The following is a 6,916-nucleotide window of genomic DNA, read 5'->3' as shown; positions in this document are numbered from 1 at the left end:
TTATTATTGTTATCATTCTATTTATTTATTTTTAAAATTCCATCTTTAAATAATTTTTCAAAATTCCGATTTTCAAATTTAATTTCCAATTTTCACGTTTATTCATTTAATCACTATTGTTTTCATTATTATTATTATTTTATTTATTTTTAAAATTCCATCTTTTAATAATTCTTAAAATTTCCGATTTCCAAATTTAGTTCTCAATTTCTGAAATTCCAATTTTTCAATTTTCGAACTTAGTTTCCAATTTCTAAAATTTCAATTTTCACAATTATCTATTTAATCATTATTATTTTCGTTATTATCATTATTTTATTTATTCATTTATTTTTAAAATCCCATATTTGAATAATGCTTAAAAATTCTGATTTCCAAATTTAGTTTTCAATTTCTGAAATTCCAATTTTTCAATTTTCGAACTTAATTTCTAATTTCCAAAATTCCAATTCTCACATTTATTTATCATTATGATTATTATTATTATTATTATTATCATTTTATTTATTTAATTTTTTAAAAAGTACCACCTTCGAATAATTTCCAAGATTCCAATTTTTATAATTTAATTTTCAAAGTTTTTACTTCTCAAATAATTTTTCAAAATTCTAATTTCTTTCAAATTTAATCTCCAAAATTGCAATCCTTAAATTTAACTCTCAAGACTCCGATTTTCAAGTAATCTTTGAGACTCCAATTTTCAAATAAATTTCAAAAATCCAGTTTTTTCTCAAACAGTTTTAATTACACTCTTATTTTCAAATAATCTTTCGTTTTCTTTGATTTTTTTTAATAAGCATGAATGAATCTTTCATAATTCCAAAATAATAAAATTTGTGATATTAATTCATGCAAAATAAATTGGGTTTTGGTGGGGGCCTTACATATGAGTTTTCTTTTCTAATTGTCAGTTGTTATGTTTAATGAGTATTGCTTGATCTTTGTCTTGCTCTTTGATATGCATGCGATGATTTTATACTTGAGCTAATTTAGTTTCCACGATAGTGCATTATTAATTGCTGAAAAGGTATGATCTCATTCCCACTTCGCTTATTCTTATGCATGATTCACTTTATTATGTGATTATTTCACTAGTATCCATTGATTTTCTCACCAATTGCCACATCCGTCTCACCTTATTTAGTAGAGACCCGTTGTTAGGGACTTAGAGAGGTGTTACGGTCTTTACCGTGCCTTCCCAATAAGTAACCTGACTCCCGAGCCCCGATTTGGTTTTTCACATACTACATTTTCCAAATAAGGAGTCACACTTAGGGTTTTCTTTTTTATTTTGTTTACCCTTTAAAAATAAAATAAAAATAAGTGGCGACTCCAAGTCATTTTCTTAATAAATAAATCATTTTTCAAATAAAAAGCGAGTTCACTATCGAGTGGGAACGCATCGTGCAAAATGCAGGGTCCACAATAGATTATATAAAAAAACCTATTAAGAAAATTATGTTTTTATATTTTTTATAGTAAATTAAATCAAATGTAAAAATAAAATAATTAGAATTCATTTATTTAATAATGAAAAATCAATGAAATATCGATTAAAAGGTGAAAAATTACAAAATAAGTGAAATGTTGGTAAAGTATCCAAAAATATTGATTGATAGATATATTTTCTCGAATTCCATATGGTGATGCTGATATTGAATATATCAATGATATATTTTAAAGGGAAAAATAGGTTTTGATTCACTAATTTAAAAATATATTAAAAAAAACCTCAACTTTTATAAATTAATTTTATCTTCGTCTATTTAAAAATATTTTAAAATACATACACTATTTCATAAGTCGCATATTTATTTCCTAAAATGACCTTTTACTTATCATAATAATAACACCAATTGACAATTTTTTTAAATATATTAAAATTAAAAATTAAAAATTAAAAATTAAATTAAAAAACTTTAAATCTAAAAATATAAAAATAAAATATTAACTTTCGCTTTGCTAAATGAAACTAGTAGAAAATATAGATACCGAGAAAGAGTTGGAAATACAATGAAAGTAAATATTTTATTTTTAAAATTGTTAAGTTTTTTTGGCTTAAATTGTCTTTAATTTCTATTTTTTTGTTTTAATTATATTTAATTTTTAAGTACTTTAGTTTTAATTGTATTTTTAATTTTTAAAATTTCTTATTTTATTTTTTACGTCAACTAATAAAATTTTTATTTAATTTTATTTGAGAAAAGAAAACGGAAAATGAGTATACTTATATAATACAATATTTGAAATTATTATTAATTAGAAAATTATAAAAATTTTATTTATTACTTGAGGATCTGGAGAATTTTTTTTAAATGATTTATATCTAATATTATATAATACAAAATTATAATATATTTATTTGTAAGATATTTTCATCAAATTAAAATGATAAATTAATTTTTTTTTATAATTTTATTTAATATTATCAAATAAAAAGGTATTTTAGAAAATAAAATTTTATAAAAAAATATATGTATTTAAAAATATTTTTAAATAAATAAATATAAATTGATTTATAAAAATTAGGATTCGTTTTTTTTATATTTTATTAAATTAGTGAGTGAAATCCTACTTTTCCCTATTTTAAACCTTGAGTGTTGCATCAGCTCTCTTGCTTTTATGTCATTTCTTTGACCAAGGTTCTTCAGCGAAAACCATAGAAAGCAGATGAGCCCGCCACGTAGAATACAGTCATCATAAAGCTATATATATCTTTAACGAAGGTTCTTCACAGAAAATCATGGAAAGCAGATGAGTCTGCCACGTAGAATACAGTCATCATATTCGTCAATGCCACCTTTAATGGGTTTGGATAATGGTCAGATACTGTCTAGGAAGGCACCAATGTAGCCTAGGATAAGAAGGCATATATTTAATTCAATATGTAAGGTGCTGCTGTGCATGAGGTAGAACACCCATATTTTAAATTTTGAAGGCTAAGTGTAATGGGTGAGATACCATAGAATATATATATTCTGATATATCACATCTTATTAAATAGAAAATATATATTTTGAAGTATAATTTTTAATGGAATATGATATTATTGAATATTATATACTTAAATAGTATATTAATAGAATATGTTATGTTATGTTTATATTTAATTTGTGAAATAAATAAATAAAATAACATAACATTTATAGATGATTTTTCAATCTTTAAAATAAAAATTAAATTCCATTTCAATATTTTATATTTAAAATAATGAAATTTTTATTAGGTTTGACAATATTTATCATTAAAATTTTTAAACTTTATAAATATATAAAAATAATATATATATATATATATATATATATATATATATATATATATATTAAATAATACAAATATTAATATTATTTTATATATTTTTTTAGTTTTTTAATCATAAATTTAATTTTATAATAAAAAATTTATTTTACAAAACAAGTAATACAACAAATAAAAATAAAAAAATTTATAATTCATAGGATATACATATCCTATGTTTTAGTGTAACATCATATAGCCATATCTCATGTCTTAGTATAACATATCTCATATAAAATAGATATAAAAAAGAAAGTGAATAATATATCATATCACTTATCTCATGTTTAGTTGAATATAAAATATGATAAGCGATAAGATAACTTATCATATCTTATCATTAATCAAATATGAGAGAAGATATAATATATCATCTTTTATTTTATTCCATGTTATAATTGATGAATCAAACATGGCCTAAATGATATTAATTAGCTAGAGAACTTGTAAAAAAGTGTATTTTCATGATATGTGACTATCTTAATACTACTTTAATGCTGATCAATGGAATGAAACTCATTTACAAATCTTTGAATATATCAACTCTTTCCTAACTAGTACAACATTTCTTGACATGCATGAATTCCTTGTAATTGTTTGAAGGCTAAAATATATGTTGCAAAAATATTTTTTCACTAATTCCAAAGCTCCCTTTAGGTTTGGAATGCTATGATTTAGATTAAACAGGTATTTAGTAAACCAATTTAATAACTTAAATAATTTAATAATATAATTTAAGTCATTAAATAAATTAAGTATATTTGATAAAATAACTTAATGTCATGACTTAAAATTAAAAATGATTTTAAGTAATAAATAAAATTAATTTATTTATTTTTAAATTCATATTTTCATTTTACCTTTTTACTTTCATTCTCTCTAATTATTTTCACGATCTCTTTTGCTATTCTGCTGTCACTCGACCTCTTTTATCTTAATTATAATTTATGAGGATAAATATATTAATTTGATAATTTTAAATTAATTTTATCAAACAACCATAATAAAAATTAAATAAGAAGTTTTAAATCAATAACTTAAATATAATTTAACTTAAAGTTAACTTAAACCATTAAGTAATAAATATTACTTTTTACCAAATATACACCTCCTAAAAGCTCAAAATAACATATCTTTAGCCATAGATTAAAGTGTAACAATAAATATAGTTTCCCATTTGTCCAAATGGAGATTAGACATTTATGATCACAAAGTGCATGTAATTATCAACCAAGACCTAAACGATAAGCATCAGATAAGGATTTATTTCACATACTTAGTGAAATTACTTTTTATCTTCTTCACATGACAATATATATATATATATATTTTGGAAAAAAGGTCTCTTAGGCATGCAAAGTGAAATCAATATTCAGGATAGAATTATAGGTTTTTTCAACCGAAAGGGTTATGTTTGAAAGGCATTTAGAAAAGAAAATTTTAACAATAAACACTATGATTTTTTCCTTAATTCACACTTAAAGTTCTAAAAAAAATTCAGTAAACCTTGATCTCGTATTAAACCATAGTTTTAAATCTTGAGTGTGACATCTATATGTGTCGACGTAGAGATAAAAGCAAAACAACTTAAAAAGATAATTAAAGAAAAAAATTATAAATTCAAAAACACAAAAGAAATATAGAGAAACAAAGAGGGATGAAAGAAGAGAACATAGTAGAAAATGATCAATTGGTATTCACCTAAAAGTTGTACAAAACAAAAGACAAGAAAAAAAAAATAGAAAAATGATGAGAAAATGGCACATAGGAGAACATTTCTTTATTAATATATATATATATATATATATATATATATATATATATATATATATATTTATAAAATTACAATACATTTATGTATAATATAAAAGCTTTCAAAATAATTTTTATGTTTCCAATTGTTTCGTAAGACACTTTATGAAAAACACTTGAAAATGAGTTAAATTTATTCTAAAATAGTAATTTCTTTCCAAAATAAATTCTTCAAATTATTGTTTTCAATCCAAAATTTATCAAACATATTTTTTAAATTAGAAAACATTTTTTAATAAAAAAAAAATATTTTTTAAATAGTTTTAAAATAGATGTCTTTGTTACTTGCATGTGAAGATATGAATCTTGAAATGGAAAAGTGAGGACAAAGTAAACGTCTTTATTACTTGCTTGTGAGGGAAGATATCTTTAGTATCTTGTAATTCTTATAAGAATTTTTATTGTAAAGCCATCCCCTTTTTCTCATAGAAAGTTGGATTGTGATTTGTTGATAATACTAATATGATGCTTTTGTAACTAATTAGACTACATTCCAACATGGTGGCTACTTTTAGAGCGATACCAACTTTAACCAAAGTCAAAAACTTTGAACACAAAGTTAGGTCTAATTGATAATTAATTAACTATTTTTCTTATTACACTTTCTATACTTCAATTTTGTCCACAACTCGGTTCTACTCATCATTAATCAAATGTTCGATCCTTTTAGAAATATATATCGATCAAATATATTGGTAGTACTCCCTTATAATTTCTCTATGGTTCTATTATGATCTAATGATTGATTAGATTTGTACGTATTGGATTCGAATCTAGTACAAGTCGATGACCTTATTAGCAACCTTGTATCTTCCTCACAACTTGGTCTTCTGGCCCATCAAGTTGATAAGTGACCCCCTCTAACGTTTGTTGTTGCCCTTTTGTTTCCATTTCAACATCATAACCCAAAAATTAGGCCTTTCGACTAAGCTACAACATATATTAGGCCATTCATCATTAGAGGTATTTGCAATAAGACTATTACCAAAAACTTCATTAAATTTCATATCATTAACAAATCATTTTTAGTTTGCTTTTATGAGGTTTTTTCTTTTTTTTTCTACAAACATTACAACATGTGATTTTAGTCACCAACTCTTAGCTTTGTTGTGCATGTTAGCCTTTTAGTCAAGGTTATAAGGCCCCCGCTACTAAAGGTCCACCTTGTGGTGTTTTTGAAATGTTGGCTTGATTAGCATTGTGGATCCATTCTAATAGCTTTGTGCCAAGTGATGGTTACTTTATCTTTATAGGTATTGGAGCAGTAGTTCCTAAAATGGCATGCATTGTTTACCAACATTATATAAAATTGTCACAGAAGAAAATGCAAAGCATTAAGTAAATAAATGAACAAAAGATCATTATAAATCCACAAAATAATTTATAAAAAAACATCTAAAGAAATCATAAAAATTAGAAAGCATGCTAACCCTGTGTAGGAACCAAGAATACGAAAGAAATGACTTTACATAATTCTACCCATCGATCAAGAAGATCCAAGAAAGGAAGGCCATATGTAGAATGCTACCCATAGATTATAGAAAACATGACTGAAAAAATTTCAAATAAGTATTAGAAGACATTTGAAAGTAATAAAATTAAATTAAACCCAACTTAAGAAAAAAAAAAAAAGTAAAATAATATGGAAGAAATTATTTTACACATTAAATTAAAAGTGTTTATATATTTCAAAATGTTTTTACACTGATGAAAATAACTTTGATTTATAAAATGCGAAGTTCGTTTTTCTCTTAATTTCTTCCTTTAAATGTTAGAATTACCATTTATGTATTCAAACTAAGGCTCT

This window comes from Vitis riparia, chromosome 14 (assembly GCF_004353265.1).
Source record: "Vitis riparia cultivar Riparia Gloire de Montpellier isolate 1030 chromosome 14, EGFV_Vit.rip_1.0, whole genome shotgun sequence".
NCBI lineage: Eukaryota > Viridiplantae > Streptophyta > Magnoliopsida > Vitales > Vitaceae > Vitis > Vitis riparia.
This window is presented reverse-complemented; position numbering follows the sequence as displayed.